We start from the raw sequence: 21,488 nt of genomic DNA on the forward strand, positions 1-21,488 counted from the left end.
ATTAATGTAGCTATGAAAAGGAAAGCAGGAAAAATGTCTTTTGTATGGGTGCATGCTACGTACTATAATTTATGGGTCTAACAGTGAGGGCAGTCTATGCAGAAATAACAGAGGATGGAGAAAGAGAGTATATTAACCAAAGCAAAAGGAAACACTTTGCTAAATGATAGCAAAAATCATGGAACTTAGAAGCAGCATCCCAGCAAGCTATTTAATTTTTTTTTTTTAAATCCTCGCCCCAGAAGCAAAAATCCCATTGACTTCCATAAGGCCAGGAGTTCACCTCTATTGTGTGTGACCCTTTTCCCTATGCTTTGTAATTTTTCTACTTAGGCCTGAATTCGGCAGTCTGATCCATGTGGGTGAACTGTGGCCACATAAAACGTTACTGATTTCATTGGGATTCTGTGCAGATGTAAGAGTTTATCCAGACAGATCAGACTGATGCCTTAGACTCTGATTCTGCAAAGATTTATGCACATTCTTAGCATCAAATACACAAGTAGAACTACTCAGTTCATGGGTCTATTTGCATGCGTAAATTTAAGAACGTCTTTGCAAGACTCTGACAACCTCTTGAATTTTGCTCAACTTCTGTTATTGTTTTTAGTTTTTCTAATTACATTTCTTTAAAAGTATAAGCTAAAATGACATAGAGCTAACTGGGAGGGAAAACATTTCAAACCAGAGTGAGCTTTACACTAGCGCAAGTTGCCAGTTCTACCTATAGGAATTAAGGGCCTCAGCTGGTGTAAATCAGCATAGCTCCAGTGGCTCAATTCTATGCAGCTAGCTAAAATTTTTATGTCCCTTTTGTGTTCTGATTTTGCACAGGTGTTAATGACCACACTAGGTGCAATGCTGTGGAGAATCAAGCCCTAAGATTGTAAGTGCAAACTTACTTCTGTCCCCTTGTCTGTCTGTAGTGCAATTGTTTTCATTCAGCCTCAGTTAGTACTAGTCAAGCAGCCGTAGTGTTAAGAACAAATAAAAGAGCTATTCTAGGCTGAGCTTCTGCCAGTGCAGGAGCAGGACCTAAGTTGATGCCGTCTTTAAAATGAAATACCTAGGGCAGGCACTGGGAACGCTACTTACTCCTGGGGCAGTGCTTACCCAAGCAGATCTCCTCTTAATATTCATGTGAGTTCTACCAAAAAAATGAAAGTTAGTGTCCTCAAATGTATCATAATGTTCTGTAACAAGCTTTTAGCTTTAGGACATAGCATTTGGAAGTGATATTTTATACCAGGAGTTGGCAACCTTTCAGAAGTGGTGTACCGAGTCTTCATTTAGTCACTCTAATTTAAGGTTTTGCGTGCCAGTAATATATTTTAACGTTTTTAGAAGGTCTCTTTCTATAAGTCTATAATATATAACTAAACTATTGTTGGATGTAAAGTAAATAAGGTTTTTTAAATGTTTAAGAAGCTTCATTTAAAATTAAATTAAAATGCAGAGCCCCCCGGATCGATGGCCAGGACCCGGGCAGTGTGAGTGCCACTGAAAATCAGCTCCTGTGCCGCCTTCGGAACCCATGCCATAGGTTGCCTACCCCTGTTTTATACCATGCTGATGCGGTCCCCTGGGGAAATGACTGCAAAAATCAGCACTGAGGCAGTTTCAAAAAGTGAGCAACTAAAATTAACCATTGTTTCTGCTGCTTTAGGTAATTCAGCCTGACACAGTGGTGTGTCTGGCAAGTTGTTTTGCATTTTTGTTCTTTCTATCTATCTACCTATCTACACACTACACTAAATTCTCTCTCTCGCTGTCTGTATTTGTGTATCTATATATATATAGAGAGAGGGAGAGAAATGAAAGTATGACCCTTGAAGCTGTCACTGGCAGTCTGGGAATGTTTGTTTCATTTCAAGCTTTGGAAATCATGTTAAGTGTGGATAGATCACTATGTGGGGCAGCAGTATGAGAAAACCACTCAATACAGAGTAGTATCTCCTTTCCCTGGAAAGTTGTTGTAGCTTTTTCTGTTTAAGTCAGAATGAAAAACGAAAACCATGAAAAATTGCTAATCGTGCTATTGAAAGTCATAGCTGCTGTATCCTCTTTTCTCTAAAGTCAATGTTGTCATTTTATTTCACTAACAAGGTACTACAAGGACCTTGGAGCATTATTTACTTAGCTTTATTTTCAGCTAGAAATATATTTTTAAAGTTCTAAAGGAGAATGAAAATGTTGAATAAATAATAGCTCAACTCCTTAGTTTGAGAGTGGTACTTTCTGGACCTGCTCTAACCTGGTCCAACATATATAGTTCTGCAGAGCAGGGACTGTTCTTTTCATCATTATTTGTACAGTGCCTATCACGCTGCGGTTCTGACCTCTAGAAGTTACTGTAACACAAATAACGATAATGCTTTTTAAAATGCTGAGGACTTGCCATGTGGAATGGGGTCAATGGTATGATGTATTATTCCTCAGTCTAGTCAATATGCATGCAAAGGTTTTAAAAAGTAAGCTCCACACTTAGGCTCCTAGGTCCATATTTAGGCAGCAGAATACGTTGCCTGATTTCTCAATATCACTGTTCAAACAGCTCCCATTGACTTCGGTGGCAGTTTTCAGTTGCTAAGTGCTTTTGAAAATCAGGTTACGTATTTAGATGTCTATATATGGGCTTAGGTGCCTAACTTTAGGCACCCACTTTTGAGAATGTTGTCCTTTAATGTGCTACTCTCGTTAATGAAAATGGGGACAGGATATATTTTCCAAATCTCTCATAGCTATAGTTGGAAGCTACCTTTCTGAGTACCATCACCACCTCTGCATTGAGCCTTAACAAAGAAACAGCAAGTGGGACTTGTATCTGAGACCATAAGATACACATTTTGAGCCAGATCAATGCAGAAAGTGCTTCAAAGTCATGAAAATCCTAGAAGTCAGTGATGTAAGAGATTTATTTAAAGAAAGGACAGTGTAAGCAACAAGTCATATGCTCTGCTCACCCAAGCAACTGCATGATCTTAAAAACAGCAAAGAATCCTGTGGCACCTTGTAGACTAACAGACGTTTTGGAGCATGAGCTTTCGTGGGTGAATACCCACTTCCTCAGATGCATCTGAGGAAGTGGGTATTCACCCACGAAAGCTCATGCTCCAAAACGTCTGTTAGTCTATAAGGTGCCACAGGATTCTTTGCTGCTTTTACAGATCCAGACTAACATGGCTACCCCTCTGATACTTGACACGCATGATCTTATTCTTTCGTTATTTTCCATGTCTTTCCCACACAAGTGTGTGCAGGGTCAGAGGCTAGGTTAGATACAAGATGTTACAGAAGGAGAGGACTAGAACTACATTGGAGGTTTAAAAAGATAAAGTAGGAAAATAAATAGTTTACTTGGAAAAAAGTACTTTGAAATTTTTGATGGTTGGCGTGTAGATAGATATCCTCCAACATGAGCAATAAGACAAACAACCTCCAGGAAATGTTAATGAAGAGGGAGGCTAAAATGATCAAAAATTGAATAGAAAGGCCTTTCTATGAACCTTAAATACAGGCACAGAAGACCTTCATTGGATCAACTCAGCAAAGGAATATAGTGCAGGGGAGTGGAATACTAGATGACTTCTTGAGGTCCCTTCCAGTCCTTCGCTGCAATGATTCTATGACTTCTATGAAACTTGAACAGAGAGAGCCCTGTTCAGTCAAGAGGGAATCCTGGGTGTTAGAGGAAGGCCAGCCTAGCTAATCTAAGGTCTCTTTGCAGGATATTAAAGGAAGAGACAACTCCTCATCTGAATCATCAACAAACAAAACACAGGGCTAGCCGCCTGTAATTCTGCCCCTCACTAACTGCGAAGGTATGATTCAGTATAGTGTCTTCAAATATATCTCTCTACTTTATGTATAAGTAAATAAAAACAAATGTTTTGGGCCTGATATTGCCCACCCTGAGTAACATCTTGTAACATAAGTAATTGTGAACCTATGGGAACTGGTATCAGAGGGGTTGCCATGTTAGTCTGGATCTGTAAAAGCAGCAAAGAGTCCTGTAGCACCTTATAGACTAACAGACGCTTTCGTGGGTGAATACCCACTTCTGCAAGATCACTCATGGTATATCGCAGAGATCGGCAACCTTTGGCATGCGGCTCCCCACGGTAAGCCCCCTGGTGGGCCGGGCTAGTTTGTTTATCCGCCGTGTCCGCAGATTCGGCCAATCATGGCTCCCACTAGCCACAGTTCAGCGCTCCAGGCCAATGGGGGCGGTGGGAAACGGCGGCCAGCACATCCCTCAGCCCGTTCCACTTCCTGCAGTTCCCATTGGCCCGGAGCGGCGAACCGTGGCCAGCGAGAACCTCGATCTGCCGAACCTGTGGACGTGGCAGGTAAACAAACCCGCCCAGCCCGCCAGGGGGCTTACCCTGGTGGACCGCATGCCAAAGGTTGCCGATCCCTGGTATATCGTGAAGGAGGGCCCTTTGTTGTTAGAGCAAAGATTTGTTTACTGGGGCCGATTGGGAAACCGACTTACATTTTTATACACCATTTTTTGTGAAACTTCCATTGTTTTTCTCATTGCAATTTGGGATTTCATTGCAAAATTTCACTCACATTTTATAATTTTTTTTTCAACCAGCTCTGTTGTTCATGTGTTGGGCCAGGTGTCCAGCCAGTGTAAATCGGCGTAGCTGAAACTTAACATCAGTGGGGCAGTGTCACTTCACTCTAGTAGACGAGGGTCTGGCCTAATGTGTTTATTACAAACAGCAATATGATAGAATACTCTCTCTCTTTTTAACTCCTTTGGCTTAACATCCATGTGTTTTCCAGCAGCAGTCTCTTGTGGAGTATATAAAGAAGATCCTATGGGGTCTTTCTTTTGCCTGGAGTAGATAGGGTAATTTTCAAAGATTGGTGTGTGAAAGTGTGCTTTTGTTTCCCAACCAGCTCTGCTTACGTGCTGACTGAGACAAGTTAACACCAGTGGCACTTAATATGGGGGTGTGGTTCTGCCCTTACAGATCCCTTTGCAGGATCAGGGCCTTAGTCTGGTAATATTGTTCAGCATATGTAACCCACACACCGCCTGGCTGTGGTGTTCTGTCCCATTTAGGGGCACCAAGACCATTGCGAGAGAGAGAGAAAATGAGTCTGCCTTACGGCCTTAGTTAACAGCTTTTAGCTCATGTGGTAGAGGCGCATGCACTAAGCTCCACAGGTCCCTGGTTCGATCCTACCCGCCGATGTCCAGGGTCTGTCGAGGTTACACGTGGAGCTGACAGAGTTATATTCCTTTTGGTTATTATGGAGCATCTTTGGCATGTCATTTCTCTTGGTTAATATGAATTGAACATACATACAGGCTCCAGGCTTTATGCTTTCCTAGGAGCCAGAGAACCAGTTGTGACTTTAACAGAATCAGCTGCTTTAACATGAGCCTTTGCTTAGCAAGGAGGCTGTTAGAATCTGGCATTGCTGAGGGAGACACGTGTCATTTCAGCAATGTCAGCACTTCAGAAAATGCTAAGTTTTTTAATTTCCCAATCGGTGCCAAGTTTTCACGTTTTTCCTAGTCATGGGGAGTAGGGAGTGGGCTGAGGGAAGCATTGTTTTCCCATTATGCTGATGTTTTTTAAAAGACCTATGTGAACATTGCCTTCCATGTTACCCGGCTACTTTTCTGCCTGCTGAGTCAGTATACCATTTGAGGTCATGAAATCCTCTACAGATGATGCACTAAGTGATATTTCTCTGATACTGGTATTCAGAAATAGAGGAATAACAGCAAGGGAGAATGATGTTTGATTTCACCCCCCCCCCGCCCTTTTCATAGGTATATTGAATCCTATATTAGGGGAGAAATACGGCAAATATTTATGAGGCAGTATAGTCTTGTGATCAGCACAGAGAATTTGAAGTCAGTCACTTCTTTGGTTGTATTCTTGGCTTTCCTATGTAACTAAGGGCAAATTATACTCAGTTAGCCGCTTTCTCCACTGGTAAAATGGGGTAATAATACTCAACTCACCTTACATATAAAACTGTTTTGTAGGTACTGCTGAGCAACCAATACAAGTTTGTTTATTTTTTATTATTATCCTTGTTACTCTGGTGGATACTGTAAAAGATATGCTCATGACCTAGAACTTCCATTAATTATTCAAGATTGATTTTCTGCATGCAGATAGTGTGATACTAATTAAGGCCCCCCCCAAACCTGCAAGCCCTGTCAAGGTTTATATTGAAGTATCTGTTTATCCTCTACTGTTTAGATTACAAAGCAAAGTTTGGTTAAGTCAGTGGATGTGAAATTTTGGTGAACTCAACCATGGATCAGTGAAACACAGAGTAAAGGAATTTGTGAGAAAGTATTAAAGTTACCTGGGGAGGTTGGAGGGATGGGCACAATAGATAAAACATTTGTAAATATTAGAGAGATCATTGTGATATTGGTTATTCTCTAAATTTTGATTCAAGTAATTGGGAGTCTTTATTTTTACTTTAATTGGAGCTGCATGAGGGCTTTAGAACAGCTTTTGTATTCCCTTAAAATGCTCCATTTTGCACATAAAAATGATTTTAGGTCACCATTGTGTCCAAATGTAACCATATTTTGCTATATATTGAGAATATGGCGTTGTCAGCTACATGACCATGTATCTGTGTTCAACAGGAAAGGATGAAATAAGAAACTGATTTAAAATTTTGTTTCTTTTTTTAAAAATGTTTTTCCATCATAACTCTGGAAAGCATGCACCATGAATTTTTTTAATTATCATTAGGCAGCTCTGGTATAATTTATGTTAAGAGGTTTTGGCCTGTTTACGTGTGCTGGAATTTGCCAAAATTAGTAATGTGATATTCCATCTTTAGCAAACCTATAGAGCAATAAATAATGACACGTGACTGTATGCAAGTGCTATTAGTTTAAAAAAAAATTTTTTTTGTGGTGTTCGTGAAATGCAGGGCTCTTCCAACCCAAATTCTGCAGTATTAGGCAGCAAGTTGTACTCTGAACTAAACCAGATGCTGATCAGCTCTGTTCCTATTATCAACTCAGGGCCGAGACAGTAACCAGGCCTTATTTGCAATGTTAACATTTGGAACAGATTAACAGCAGTTAAGCTGAAATGAAAAACCTTTACTTTACTAAAAGGTTCAAAACGTGTAATGCTGTAAAATCAGAAGGTCTGTAGTATGTTAAACAGAAATAAATAAGTTAACTGTGTGCCATGCTTTCCCTATGCAGCATGTGTTGTTTCCAGTTTGAGTGCCCCTTTAAAGGATATGTTTGCGGTATATGAGATTTAAGCCCTTTTAAACTATGTTCCTCATAAGGTACATCATATTCGAGGTCACTGTTTGAGTTTCTTTCACCGTGGCATGAGTTAGTTTAGTCCTGTAGAAGTATTGTCTATGTAGGGGAATTGTCTCTATTAGGACCAAATCCTGAATGGCCTGGTAGACCTGCGAGTATTTATAGATTCCAAGGCCAGAAGGGCCCATTATGAGCATCTAGTCTGACCTCCTGTATAACACAAGCCATAGAACTTCTCCAAAGTAATTCCTAGAGCAGATCTTTTAGAACAAATCCAGTGAATCCATCAAGACCCTTAGTAAATTGTTCCAGTGGTTAATTATCCTCAGTGTCAAAAATGTATGTCTTATTGCCAGCCTGAACATGTCTAGCTTCAACTTCCAGCCATTGGATTGTGTTATACCTTTCCTTGCTAGCTTGAAGAGCCCATTATTAAATATTTGTTCCCCATTTAAGTACTTATAAGCTGTAATCAAGTCACCCATTAACCTTCTTCTTAAGTTAAATAGATTGAGCTCTTTGAGTCTATCACTATAAGACATGTCCTTTCTAATCCTTTAATCATTCTCATGGCTCTTCTCTGAACTCTCTCCAATTATCAACATCCTTCTTCAATTGTGGGCACTGCAACTGGACACAGTATTCCAGCCAAATACAGAGGTAAAAATGACCTCTCTGCTTCTACTCAAGATTTCCCCTCTTTATGCCTTCCAGGATTGCATTAGCTCTTTTGGCCACAGCATCACACTGGGAGCTCATGTTCAGCTGATTATCCCCCACAACCTCCAAATCTTTTTCAGAGTCACTGCTTCCCAGAATAGAGTCCCCCAGTCTGTAAGTATGGCCCACATCCTTTGTTCCCAGATATATACATTTACATTTAGCCATATTAAAACACATTATAATTTGATTTTTCCAAATACACCAAAACACCAGATTGCTCATAATACACAGAGTGGGGAGGGAAAGTTACATATCTATCTTTCAGAATCTATGTTAATCATAGGCCTCTAAAGAGTCAGTCCAAATTTGAATTTTTTGTATTCAGTGTTGTTTTAGCCATGTTGGTCCCAGGATATTAAGGACACAAGGTGGGTGAGGTAATATCTTTTATTGGACCGACATCTATTGGTGAGAAAGACAAGCTTTCAAGCTTACACAGAGCTCTTCTTCAGTGTCGGAACCAAGCTGCCTTGTTTTCAACTAATAGAAATATATCTAAGTTAAAATGCATATTGTTTTCTTGCACCCAGTTTGCCAAGAGATGCAGATCATTCAGTATCAGTGACCTGTCCTCTTCATTATTTACCACTCCCCCAATATTTGTGTCCTCTGCAAACTTGATCAGTAGTGATTTTGTTTTCTCCTGGACATTGCTAAAAAGTTAAACAGTATAGTGCCAAGAACTGGTCCCTGAGGGACCCCACTAGGGATGCACCTGCCTGGTGATGATTCCCCATTTACAATTACACTTTGAGACCTATTAGTTAGCCAGTTTTTAATCTATTTATTGTGTGCCATGTTCATATATTCTAGCTATTAATCAAAATGTCATGTGGCATCAAGTAAAACGTCTTACAGAAGTTAAGTAAATTCTGTTAACACTATTACCTTGATCAACCAAGCTTGTAATCTCATCAAAAAGGATATATAGAAAGGTTATATAATGAACACCTGACATTACTACATGATCATTGTCATGATGGAATAGCTAGGGCTGCAACCAGTTTTTTCAATAAAAACCTGTTTGGCTTTGAAAATTGGCTTGGCATGAAAATTGCCAAAAGGTCACTGGACTAAGGAGTCAGTGAGGGGGAGGGTCTCAGAGCCTGGGCTTCAGTACAAGCAGGAACATCTACACTGCTATTTTTAGCCCTGCAGCCTGAGCTCTGCAAGGCCAAATCAATTTCCCTGGCTCTAGGACTGTGCCACTAGTTTTTCTTTGCAGTGTTGACATACTCTAACTCATCCTGGTAACCAGATGAAATGGGTCTCCTTAGAATTGACTCAGCAAAAGAAAAAACTGTGTCTTCTGAAATAAGAAAGCCAGAGGGAAGGACAATAAGGTCTTGACTACACAGGAAAGTTGCATTTCTATCACCTACGTGTGAAAGTAGACCAATACAACTCCTCACTTAAAGTCATCCCAGTTAACATTGTTTCATTGTTATGTTGCTGATCAATTAGGGAACATGCTTGTTTAAAGTTGTGCATTGTCCTTTCTAACATTGTTTGGCAGCCATCTCTTTGTCCACTGCTTGCAGGAAGAGCAGTTCATTGGAGCTAGTGGGGGGGGGGGGCCTGGAGCCAGGGTGGACTGGCAGCCCCCACTCCCCTAAGTTCCCTGTGCAGCAGCCGCCCAGCAGGCTATCAATTGCTGGGCAGTTCAGCAGTCCGTCCACCCACTGCCATGTGCTGCTCCTGCCCTCTGCCTTGGAGCTGCTCCCAGAGACTCCTGCTTGCTGTACAGGAGGGGAAGGAGGGGGGCTAATGTCAGGGTGCCTCCTCCCCCCTGCTCCTGCATCCCTCTTAACCCTTCTCCATATAGAGCAGGGAGGGGACATGGACGGAGAGAGACAGAGAGCCTGGGGCAGCAGCTGCTGTCTCAACTTCCTGATCCACTTAAAAAGACAATGCACTTAAGAGTGGGTCAGCTTACTTAAAGGGGCAATGTGCATCTCTCTCTCTCTCTCTCTCCCCCACACACAAGGTGTGTGTCTGTCTGTGTCTGCTATGCTGTTTCCCCTCCCTCGTGTTCGTGCTGCCTTGTGTGAGAGGCTACATTAACAATGTGTTAACCCTTGAGGGCTCAGCCGAGTGCCCTTAGCAGCAAGGCATTCCCTGAGAACTATCCCTCTCTCTTCTACCCTTGGACTTCACCACCTCAACCAAGCTTCACAATCATAATAGCTGTGAACAGTATTAAATTGTTTGTTTAAAACGAATACTCTGTGTGTGTGTGTATATATATATAATATATATAATTTTTGTCTGGTGAAAAACATTTCCCTGGAACTTAACCCCCCCATTTACATTAATTCTTATGGGGAAATTGGATTCGCTTAACATTGTTTCGCTTAAAGTTCCATTTTTCAGGAACATTACTACAATGTTAAGCGAGGCGTTACTGTATAACAATACCCACCTAAGCTGTGTGGATGCTCTTATTTCAGTATAGGAACAATATTTTTTCAATTCAGTGTAAGTTGGAGAGGGTCCAGAGAAGAGCAACAAGAACGATTAAAGGTCTAGAGAACATGACCTATGAAGGAAGGCTGAAAGAACTGAGTTTGTTTAGTTTGGAAAAGGGAAGATTGAGCGGGGACATGATAGCAGTTTTCAGGTATCTAAAAGGGTGTCATAAGGAGGAGGGAGAAAATTTGTTCATCTTAGCCTCTAAGGATAGGACAAGAAGCAATGGGCTTAAACTGCAGCAGTTTAGGTTGGACATTAGAAAAAAAGTTCCTAACTGTTAGGGTGGTTAAACACTGGAATAAATTGCCTAGGAAGGTTGCGGAATCTCCATCTCTGGAGATATTTAAGAGTAGGTTAGATAAATGTCTATCAGGGATGGTCTAGACAGTTTTTGGTCCAGCCATTAGGGCAGGGTACTGGACTCAAGGTCCCTTCCAGTCCTAGAGTCTATGAATCTTTGAATCTATGCTTCACTTGCAAGATGGCGGGAAAGTGGGGGGGGGGGTGTTGTAGAACTATGAAAGCTTTCAGAGTAGTAGAGTTTTTTGGAGAATTTGAAGAGATTATTAAGTTATGGTGCTTGTAACAGGGTATGCTGAGCCTGGAGCTAACTCAGCACCCTGTCACTCTAATACCCACCAGTACATACTAACTGGGACCTAATTGGAAGACAAGTAGTTGACAGAGGGTGCCAGTTAACTGCACAGAGCTACAGCTGAAAGGCTAATTGAAGGGGAAGCAATGCCAGAGCTGGAATTATATAAACAGACAGGAAGGAAGCACTGGAGAAGAGCAGGGATCCTGAATGAAGTAGGTAGGACTGGATGCTGCTAGTACTGCTCTCTTCCCTAGAAGTAGGTGGGGAAGCTTGCTATGGGCTATAAGTACACCTCTACTCCAATATAACGTGGTCCTCAGGAGCCAAAAATCTCACTGCCTTATAGGCAAGACCGCATTATATTGAGTTTGGTCTGGTACGACGTACCAGCAAGAGCCAGTACGCCGTACCAGACTGGACCGGTTTCCCCAGTGGTGATTTAAAGGGCCCAGTGCTCCAGCCGCTGCGGGGAGCACTGGTCCCTTTAAATCACGGCTGGAGCTCTGGCAGTGGGGCTCAGGCAGGGATTTAAAGGGCCCGGGGCGCCCTGCAGCAGCTGGAGCCTCTGGCCCTTTAAATCACTACCTGAGCCTGGCTGCCAGAGTCCCTGCGGGGATTTAAAGGGCCCAGTGCTCCAGCTGCTGTGGGGAGCCCTGGTCCCTTTAAATCACTGCCGGAGCTCAGGCAGCGGGACACGGATGAGGATTTAAAGGGCCTGGGGCTCCCCAGAGCAGCCAGAGCCCCGGTGAGGATTTAAAGAGCCCAGTGTTTCAGTTGTTGTATGGAGCCCCGAGCCCTTTAAATCACCACCGGAGCTCTAGCAGCAGGGCTTGGGTGGTGATTTAAAGGGCCCGGGGCTCCACACGAATTTGGATATAATGCGGTAAAGCAGCGGGGTTGTGGTGGTGCTTTAAAAGGCCTGGGACTCCCTGCTGCTTTACCGTGTTATAGCCAAATTCGTGTTAGAACACAACCCGATATATCGGGGTAGAGGTATATATGTAAAGAGTGCTACAGGCTGAGGTCTACAGAATACAGTAAAACATGGTGGTGATGAAAGAGACCTGGAGTGGTTCTGGTCTGTGATTAAGGCCTGAAAGACTATCCTGGGACCAGCCTGTGACATTGCTTTAAAATTACAGTATCTAAAACACTGGGGAGCTGAAGAAGGGATTTTGGTTCCCAGCAGCAGTATGGGGAGGGAGCAGCTCTGCAGTATTCGTGGAGCAGAAATGGGCCTTAAAGGAAGCTCTGAACCATTATGCTGCTAAACGGCAGCCTTGAGTGAAAGGCAAGGAAGATTTCCATCTGTAAACGCAATCCTGGTGGAGTGAGGGGAGTTTGCAGTATCCTGCTGAAAGGAGCCTAAGCTGAAAGACAAGTAAGCAGGAGCATTTTGATACCAAAAGGCTCATGGCTCTGCCAGCTGGTGTTTGACACTGAGATTAATGTCATCTCCTTTAAAAGACCTGTGGCAATTTCACCAAGGCAGGTTGTTGTTTAATAATGCAGGAATTCTGAAGAGAAAATCCCACAAACCTAATTATCACCTCGCTCTAAAGAATTGGAATTTTGTTCTAGTAAAGCTGTATGTGCCCAGCCCTTCAGTCTCTCCACTCACCTTTCTCTCCTCCTCCATTTTAATCCTCTCTTGTCAAGTCTTTCTCACTGATAGATAGCGGCTATGGAATGATGCTGCACAGAACTGGTTGGGCCCTTCAGAAAGTGTCACCTCTTGACAGCGAATGTATCAGTTATTCTCTGTCTCTGTGCTTCCAAAATTTCTTCAACTCACTTACTGCTCCCAGAGGCAACTATGTGGTGTAAAAAGACATTCCATGTTTCTGCTTCTCTTGGTTTAATCTCTCCTTAATTAAATAGTATAGAAGCTGGGGTGCTGGAACAATTTGTACAGTGGGGGTGCTCAGAGCCATTGAACCAAACTGTAAACCCTGTGCATGATGGAAACCACTTTAAGCCAGGAGGTGCAGCAGCACCCCCAGCACCTATGTATAGAAGGGATCCATATTAGTCCCTTTATAGATGACTATTATTGTATAAGATGCAGTTTACTCCATTGTAAATGTTCCTCCATATTGGAAGTAGTGATTGAGTTTTAACTACTGAGCAGATACTCGGTAAAAACTCAGTCACTGGTACCAATATACTTAGGGATTTAAAAGCAGCCAAAAATGTATTTGTGGGATAAAATTTGGCTATGTTCACAGCTTGGGAATTAATTTTCAGACTTGGAAGAAAAACTGCTTGGCCTGTTTTTTTCCGCTTTCAGGAACACTGTAGATATTTATTTGCTGAGTTAGTGGTTTTAGATACTGTTTAATGAAAGATTATTCTTTGGAATAAGTGTATTTTGCAGGTGCTTGGTCCTTAGGTGTCTCTCAACATTTGGTAGTGAAACTACTTTAGAAAGAAGCAGTGCTGTATAAAGTGGCTCTTAGGGAGCCAAGAAGCCTGGCACGTGGAGGAGCAGATGGGTTTGCTAGTGTGTCTCCATGCAGCTGCCCTCTGGCTGAAACCCAATCTGCCCAAGTCAGCATTTTGTCTTGCCCACTGGTGTTATATGAGGTGGCGGCATATGATTTTTAAAATGTATTTGTAGGGTTGCATTTCTTGTGAAGGTAGTAGAAAATGAGTTCAGCTTTTATTGACTCAAGGACTAATGACTCAGCATTTGTGCCACCTGAACTCAAGTGAGATGATAACTGGACTCACTACCCTGAACTGGAATTTATGGTGCAACAGAACCAGAAATTTAGCACAAAGAGGGTGTGTTCTTAGCTATCAGCAGGAGCTTGAAGGCCTGTAAGACATAGTAAGTGACAACATTCCTTAGCACAATTGCTTTTCCCTCTCGACTATGATAGGTGAAGTGTTGTTGTAGCTGTATGAGTCCCGGGATACTAGAGAGACAAAGTGTGTGAGGTAATACCTTATATTGGACCCATTTTTGTTGGTGAAAGAGACAAGCTTTCAAGCTACACAGAGCTCACCCACCTTGTCTCTCTAATGATAGGTGAAGTAATTTTAAATAAAACAAACCAGGAGAGCAGTACTGTCAACCTCAAGCATTATGAAATCATGAGACAGATGCTTAAAGATCATGAGATTTAAAAAATACTAATAGTTTTGAAGTTCTTTTTTATTTGCCTTCTGGGTTTTGAGCATTTAGGGTACACTCAGGTTATGTTTTCAAGCTTTTGTCTCTAAGCATGAGGAACTTTTTCTTAAATGAAAACTACAATTAACCCTTTGCTTTCTGGTAACCAGATGCCATATCTTCAATAGGAACAAAGATGTGTTTATACAGTGAGATTACTTACACAGTGTAAAATTCTAGTGTGAAATCCTGACCCCATTGAAGTCAAGGAGAGTTTTGCCATTGATTTCACTGCTACTGTAGACAAATTGACTTTACCAATCATGTCAACCAGCACAAGCAAGGTGAAACTACAACTTGCATGTCTTTACAACCTGTTAATTGTTGTGTTAGCTAGCTCGTAAAAAACACACTATTTCTCTTAGTGTAGACATGGCCTTTGAAAGTCCCTAGCAACCCCATGCCAGTCTTTGTGGTTTTATAATCATATTTACCTGTATTTGAATATGTATGTATTCAGGTCGACTCAGTGTGAGTGTAGACGCTGCATGACCTGCGTCAATCCTAACAGTCCTCCGGCAGTTCTCCCACAATGCCCCATTCCCTACAACAGTGACCACTCTGGTCATAATTGTAAACTCCTCTGTCCAGATGTCACAGAGACCAGAAGCTATATTGCAGTGTCAGACGCAGGCCTCAAACTGGCTTGGAGCCCCACTGTACTACGTGCTGTACAAACATACAAGATTATATGGTTCCTGCCCCCAAAGACTTTACAGTTCAATTTAAGGCAACATGCTACAAGCACGTGGACTAAACAATATATGAGGAAAAAGGGAAGGAAGAACAAGAATAATGATAGGAACACAGGGTTACTTAGGCCATAATTTAAATGCATAGACTGATTGTTCCTAATCTTTTAGAAGTTGTTTTGCTTTTGTTTATTTTAAAATCTAAATAAAGATCAGCACTCTCCACTGGCTCTCTCCTTACCCATTAACAGATAGTGGTTTCCTGTAGGCATCATGACAAGAGATGAGTCTTCAGGAGGAATTTGAAGGATTAATTTGGGGAAGGCAATTCCATGCATTAGCACTGGCTTGGACTTTAACATTACAAACTGCATTAGTACATTATATTGATAGCTATATTCTATGTCATGCCAAAATATAATCTCTGCCAATTCCTTCCTGAAGCCCAACCAAAGTTTTTTAATGTGTTGAAATGATTGACAACCACAGGAAATTGTAGTTAAAGATTAGAGTTTTATATTTATTTCTCAGTGCTTTTTAAAGGACAATTTATGTAAAGGAAACTCGTTAGAAAGTAGTTAAAACAGTCTTGAATAGATTCCAGATTGGGTCTTGGAAGATTTGAGATCGGGATACTGTCTTTCCTATTAACATATAATTAAGTCACTGCTAACTTTTCTTATAACCTTTAGTCAGAGATGCATGTCACTTTTATTTCACTGCTGTCAAGAAACACTTTTTTTTTTTTAAAGTAAACTCACCAGATGTTACTAAGACTGGTGTGGTCTACACTGGATCTTTTCCAATTCTGCCTGCATATAATTTTCAAGTCCCAACGACTCTGCACAGCAAAGATAAAAACTGACCATAACTATGCCCTTTCATAGGGCATTAATTAACTGAAATACTACCTGATAAATAGTGCAATCAGAAGAATTCCAATTTAACATTAACTACTTCCACGTCACATTTTTCTAATTTGAGACAGGTTTTAGATTACTAGTTCTAAATTATGTAAACTGCCCTCAGTGATTAATGTAACAATCTAAAAAGCTGCATTTAAAAAAATAAAAAGAATCTTGACTAAAGGTATATGTTTGTCCTGGCGGTGATTTATGGGACCAAAGCCATGCTGTTGAGAGGGATTTTTCTTCGTATAAAATGTCATGGTCTTTGTAACTCTCTGAACAAGACTCTTCCATAAATCTGTACCAATTTATGTCTCTGTATATTTGGTGAAGTGGCGGAGGAGTGAGAGACTTGGGTCCAAGACTTGCTTGCCTAAAGCTTCATCCTAAAGGAGGAGTGGGTTTTTTTCAGAGCCGCTGAGCAACCAGCAACTCCCTCTGCACCCTATTCAGGAAAGCACTTATGACTTCAGTCAGTGGGACTTAAGCATGTGTTAACTTTAAGCACACACTTAAGTGCTTTCCTGAACAGAGGTGTTTTCCTGAAGTGGGGTCACAGAGTTCAGGGATGGACTTCAATGGAAGCTGTGTGTCTTCTGTATCTCTGAAGATCAGGCCACTTGGTTAGAAGCCTAAATAGAGGGGAGTCACATTTTACGCGGGAGTTAAGTTCTGAAGTCAGCGCGTAAGGCGAAAATCGCATATAATCAAATGCTCATTGAGTGGAATGGCAGGTGGGATCGCCCACACTACAGGTACAGTATTTAAATTGTTTTTCTCATTTGTTTTGTTTTGCCGAGCGCATATAATTAAAATTGCGTAAGTTAAATGCGCCTATGATGCGACTCCACTGTACAAATTTTGGCACCTCTCCTGAAACCAAGTGCATAGTGCCACTTGTGTAAAGTTAAGCATGTGCCTATGCGTTTGCAGGATTGGGGCTCTTTTGCCCAACCATAGCTTGTGTGGCTTGTCTATCTTGATACTGTTTAGTCACACTTCAATTTCAGAAAGTTTTTATTCAGCCTAGATTTTCTTCCATTCAATTTCATCTCATTACACCAGATACGCTGTACAAGAACAGCCTTGACAATTGTCTCCTACTTGGTATTTACACAACTCAGATGTTTGTGGATGATTATCCTAAATGTCTTCATTATCTCCTAATATCTTTTCTTATTAATGCTGATATTCAGAAACCAATTCAATAACTCAGCTATTTTACAATAATTGTTGATTTCATCTCCATTGTCACTTATTATTATACCTACATCAATATCTCTTTTCCACAAATATTGCCTCAGATTTGCTGTGCTTGTATTCGTTTCTTGTTTGCTCTCAGTTAATATCCCTTTAGTTTTACAGCAGGAATGCTCAAAGAAACATCAAATTTAACAAAATATTAGATGATAGAGTGAACTCTGACTTTATAAATGTGAGCACTGGGATTAGAAATCATACAGTATTTCTCTCATTCAGTCAGGGAACAGAAACAAGATTGTGTCAAATCAAAAGCAACTGACACAGCTCTGATTCTGGATTTTTGTTCATGAGAAATTTGCTGCTGCTATTAATCTGTAGACAATAAAAAGATTTTCCAGAATAATATAATAAATGTCAAATAATAAAAAGTGTGTTAGTGGAGGGGAGTGAGTTGGTCAATCTTTTTAGAAATTGAAATATTAAAAAAGAGGCAAAAAATAACCCTTTTATGCTGTCTTTCTAACTAATAAAGAAACAAAAAAGAGCCATATTTTTTTACAGGTTTCCTTTAAACTAGTTTGTGAATTTGATCTCTAGTTTCTCAAGTGCCCTTTTCATTTTGATCGTCTCCTGTGGTATCTTCTCAATTTCTAGAGTCTCCTTTAAGAAACCGATCAGAAGAGTACTACAAATTCTTCCATCTGTAGACCTTTTTAGCTTGCATTTCTAGAATACTTCTATTTGACTAATATTGCGTTCAAGCCTGTGGACAAGATCATTTACATTTGAAAGCTCACTGTGCCAGTTTCTCAAGGTTCCATATGAGCTCCTGCTCAAACTGAAAGCTCTTTAGGAAGTAAGCCTAAAGATGTCAGTCACTTAAATCTCAATGCTCTGTTTAAGAAGTTTGCATCAGATCACATCACCAAAATGGAATAGATAAAGATGAGGTGTAAAGTATATGTAATGTGGCTTGTAGTTAAATGCAGTAATTGGAGAGCTCAGGGAGTAGATCTGGGAAGGTGATAAGGTAAGAAAAAGCTTCTTGGGAAAGGTAAACTATCTGAAGAGCTGACAGTGATATGCATTGGCTGGAAGGAGCCCAAGATTGTTTTAGCCTTTAAGCATTCCAACAGATACTGAAGAATTTGAGTAATTGTGTGCTCTGGGTCCAGTCGTCCTGTCGCTGATACCCATGCGTCTCAGTTATTGGTGTAATTTAAATTTGATAGCCACCGAATCGACCAAATCTTGCTCTCTGTACTCATGCAAGCAGCCCCGTTGGCTTCAGCATGAGGTGTGCTCGCATGAGTAAGGTGAGCAAAAGTGGTATCCTGTGATTCACACATATATGCAGCAATGGTTCACTTATGTGGAGAGGAGGCATTTGTTCAGAAACAGAGTGGCCTAAATTAGAGCTGCATAATATACATGCACAAGTTACATACAGTATTTTTATTCCCTTCCAATGTTTGCTATTTTTTCAGCAATGAAGGTGCAAAGGACTGTTCTCGAGTTTCTTTTATACAGCTCTGGTCTGCACTATAAACTTATGTCTGTATAACTATGGCACTCAGGGCCCTGGTCTACACTACGAGTTTAGATCGAATTTAGCAGCGTTAGGTCGATTTAACCCTGTACCCGTCCACATGACAAAGCCATTTTTGTCGACATACAGGGGTCTTAAAATCGATTTCTGTACTCCTCCCTGGCGAGAGGTTTAGCGCTAAAATCGACCTCGCTGGGTCGAACTTGGGGTAGTGTGGACACAATTCAATGGTATTGGCCTACAGGAGCTATCCCACAGTGTTCCATTGTGACCACTCTGGACAGCACTCTCAACTCAGGTGCACTGGCCAGGTAGACAGGAAAAGCTCTGGGAACTTTTGAATTTCCTTTCCTATTTGGCCAGCTTGGCGAGCTGATCAGCACAGGTGACCATGCAGTCCCAGAATTGCAAAAGAGCTCCAGCATGGACTGAATGGGAGGTACTGGATCTGATCGCTGCATGGAGAGAAGAATTCATACAGGCAGAACTCCATTCCAAAAGACAAAATACCAATATATATTCCAAAATCTCCAAGGGCATGATGGACAGAGGCTACAACAGGGACACACAGCAGTGTCACATGAAAATTAAGGAGCTCAGGCAAGCCTATCAGAAAAAAAAGGAGGCAAAAAGGTTGCTCTGGGTCAGAGCCCCATACATGCTGCTTCTATGATGAGCTGCATGCAATTCTGGGGGGGGGCCCTACCACTACCCCACCACTGTCTGTGGACACCTGCAAGGGGGGAGTCTCACGCAACAGGGATGAGAATTTTGTGGATGAGTAAGATAGCGCACAGCAGGCAAGCAGAGAATCCCTTCTCCCCGGTAGCCAGGAACTGTTCATCACCCGGGAGCCAATACCCTTCCAACCCTCCCAAGGAAGGGCTCCCGGACCATGAAACTGGAGAAGGCACCCCTGGTGAGTGTACGTTTGTAAATATAATACAGGGTTTAAAAGCAAGCGTTTTTAATGATTAATTTGCCCTGAAGACTTGGGATGCATTCACGGCCAGTATAACTACTGGAAAAGTCTGTTAACGTGTCTTGGGATAGAGCAGAAATCCTCCAGGGACATGAAGCTCTCCTGGAGATACTCTAAAAGCCTTTGCAGAAGGTTTCTGGGGAGGGCTGCCTTATTGCATCCTCCATGGTAGGACACTTTACCATGCCAAGCCAGTAGCAAGTAGTCTGGAATCCCTGCAGAACAAAGCATTGCAGCGAATGGGCCCAGGCTTTTGTAGCATTCAAGTAACATCCATTATTTATCTTTCTGTGCTAGCCTCAGGAGAGTGATATCATTCATGGTCACGTGGTTGAAATATGGGAAATTTGTTTAAGGGGACATACAGAGGTGCCTGTTCCTGCTAGGCTGTTTGTCTTTGGCTGAAAAGAAAACATCCCTGCTGTTAGCCATGTGGTGCAGGGAGGCCTGTTCATGCTGAGCTGTTCGAGATCTTCCCTCATACTAGCCACATGGTGGGGGGTGGGAGGGTGAAGTGATCATCGCAGAGAATTGGGTGGGGGGGTTGGGGTTTTGGTTGTGCTGCGCATTCACCCTAAAACCGCAGCCCCTCCTTTTAAATGGCCAACCAAATGGGCTTTGCTTTGTATGGGAAAGGAGGGCGCTGCTGTTTGAAACCATTCCCACATGTTATGAAGGTTGAAGAAGCCGAAACTCTTTGCCTTACCATGGCTGCCTGCAAGCCGAATTCTGTTGCCCAACCAAGCGGGTGTGATGTCTCATACCAAACCGGTAGGTACTCGATAAAAGAGGCAAAATGCGACCTTGTACCCAAAGCACATGTGCTGTGTAATGTGAATCACTTGATTCAGTGTGAAATAGTCTTCCCTTTGTTCTCTAAAATGTATCTTTTTAAATACTACTCTCCCTTTTTTTCCTCCCACAGCCGCAAATGTTTCTACGCTTCCCCATCATCTCCGTCCCAGAGGCTAGCGCAGATTAGAAGGCGAAAAAACGCACTCACAACGACATGTTCTCAGAGCTCATGCAGTCTTCCCACACTGAAAGAGCTCAGCAGAATGCGTGGAGGCAAACAATGGCAGAGTCCAGGAAAGCGTTAAATGAACACGCTGAGAGGAGGGAGGAGCATGCTGAGAGGAGGCAGGATGAAATGCTGAGGCTAATGGAGGAGCAAATTGGCATGCTCAGGCATCTGGTGGAGCTGCAGGAAAGGCAGCAGGTGCACAGACCACCACTGCAGCCCCTTTATAACCACCTGCCCTCCTCCCCAAGTTCTATATCCTCCTCACCAGATGCCCAAGAATGCAGGGGGAGGAGGAGAGAGGCTACGGGCACCCAGGCACACCACCCCAGAGGATTGCCCCAAGCAATAGAAGGCTGGCATTCAATAAGTTTTGAACTGTAATGTGGCCTTGTCCTTTCCTCCTCCGCCACCCCACCCTGTGCTTCCTTCCTCACCCTCTCCTCCCCTCCCAGGCTCCCTTGCGAATTTCCCCCCTATTTGTGTGATGAATTAATAAAGAATGCATGATTTTGAAACAAAAATGATGTTATTGCCTCTGAAAGTGGTGATTGAAGGGAGGAGATCAGTTGGCTTACAGGGAAGTAGAGTCAACCAAGGGAGTGGGTTTTCATCAAGGAGAAACAAACAGAACTGTCACATCATAGCCTGGCCTGTCATGAAACTGGTTTTCAAAGCTTCTCTGATGCGCAGGGCACCCAGCTGTGCTCTTCTAATTGTCCTGCTGTGCGTAATCGGCCTCCAGGCAATTTGCCTCAACGTGCCACCCTGTCATTAACGTCTGCCCCTTACTCTCACAGATATTGTGGGGCACACAGCAAGCAGCAATAACAATGGGAATATTGGTTTCGCTGAGATCTAACCTAATCAGTAAACTGCG

At 42.1% G+C, this 21,488-nt stretch overlaps 1 long non-coding RNA gene across 1 annotated transcript; it reads left to right on the forward strand.

Annotated features, from left to right (window-relative positions):
* Positions 1-1,489: 1,489 nt before the first annotated feature.
* LOC115647048 lies at positions 1,490-20,686 on the forward strand. Its single transcript, XR_003999200.1, has 3 exons — positions 1,490-1,627; positions 3,728-3,821; positions 20,513-20,686. It is a non-coding gene; the product is annotated as an uncharacterized LOC115647048 (long non-coding RNA).
* The last annotated feature ends 802 nt before the right edge of the window (positions 20,687-21,488 follow it).

This window comes from Gopherus evgoodei, chromosome 2, assembly GCF_007399415.2.
Source record: "Gopherus evgoodei ecotype Sinaloan lineage chromosome 2, rGopEvg1_v1.p, whole genome shotgun sequence".
NCBI classification, from domain to species: domain Eukaryota; kingdom Metazoa; phylum Chordata; order Testudines; family Testudinidae; genus Gopherus; species Gopherus evgoodei.